Here is a 1,300-nt window from a genome sequence, read left to right on the forward strand (position 1 = left end):
GGTAGTATTAACAGTTTATATAAAGTTATTGGGAAGCATTATTCTGGATATTGCCTCTGTCCAACTCTGTTATCACAAAACACTTATCAAGCACCACAAAGCTGAAGAATATTGGTTAAAGGCTGGTAGGATACAAAGAAGTTTATTGTGGTGTTCTAAAAACCTATAATCTAGTGTGGCAGGTAGTACGGATGGTGTTAAAATTTCAGTCTTACCAGACCTGGAGTTCAAATTCTGCTACTAGCTTACTGTATGACATTTGACAAGTACTTTTTGCCTAAGCCTGTTTTCTCTCCTGTAAACTGGGGATAAAATATAGTACCGATTCCTTAGAGTTGTTCCGAGGTTCAAATGAGATAATTCATGTAAAGAACAGTTCGTGGCACATATGTGCTTGAAAAATAGCCACAATTCTTTCTGTGTGTGAGCGCAGTGCGCGGAGATGAGGAATTTCTATCAACACAGACCTAGCAAAATACACTGTATGTTGCAGAGCTGTTTCAGTTTCTCCCTTTGAGACGCAAGCCTCCTTTGCTTTCTTCTCGGTATCAGGCACTGTTTCGTGATCCCAAAGTCCCACAGTATGAAATCAGTAACATTTCCAATGTGCAATTACGGATTTATGGACAACTTTTTATACGTTAAGAGGCCAATTTCAGTAAGTCACTCCCTTAATTTTTACTCCGATTATCATGGCTAATGACCAGCGTTTCTCACCCGAGTTAATGAAAAAAAACGTAAGCAACACTTCATCAAATGTAATTTAAATGTGGACTGGTTTTCTTTCCGACTGCGACGAATGTAACCCCTACCGCGCACTCTGAAATCTTAAAATTAAAAAAAAACAATAATAATGCTATTATGTTGGGCTTGAAATAAGTACTTCCCCAAGGTCAGTGGCCGAGGGAGTAGGTGTCAGTGGCCTTGATGCTTCCCGATTCTTTCTCCCTGGTTCCCGCCCCCATCCCCATCCCCAAGATTCAGCCTAGATCTAGCCATCAGACCACCGCCTTCAGGATGAGGTGCGGGGGTGAGGAAGAAGAGTGGGTAGGGGGTGGGGCAGGTGGAACTGAAACTGAACTTCATTGTTCCCGGGACTGACTCTTCCCGAAATAGCCCGATAACAGCGCCTGCGCAGTTCGCGCTCTTTGTGCCGGGCTGCAGCAAGCGGGTTGTTTGTGTGTGCCTCTTCAAGGCGGTGGAGGCGGAGCAGGAGAGGCGTGGCCTCCCTGTCGCATTCTGATTGGGCTTTCTCAGAGAGGTGGGCGGGGTAGGGCGGAGCTTCCGATAACAACACTCG

The sequence above is a fragment of the Globicephala melas genome, chromosome 14 (genome assembly GCF_963455315.2).
Source record: "Globicephala melas chromosome 14, mGloMel1.2, whole genome shotgun sequence".
In the NCBI taxonomy this organism is placed as follows: Eukaryota; Metazoa; Chordata; class Mammalia; order Artiodactyla; family Delphinidae; genus Globicephala; species Globicephala melas.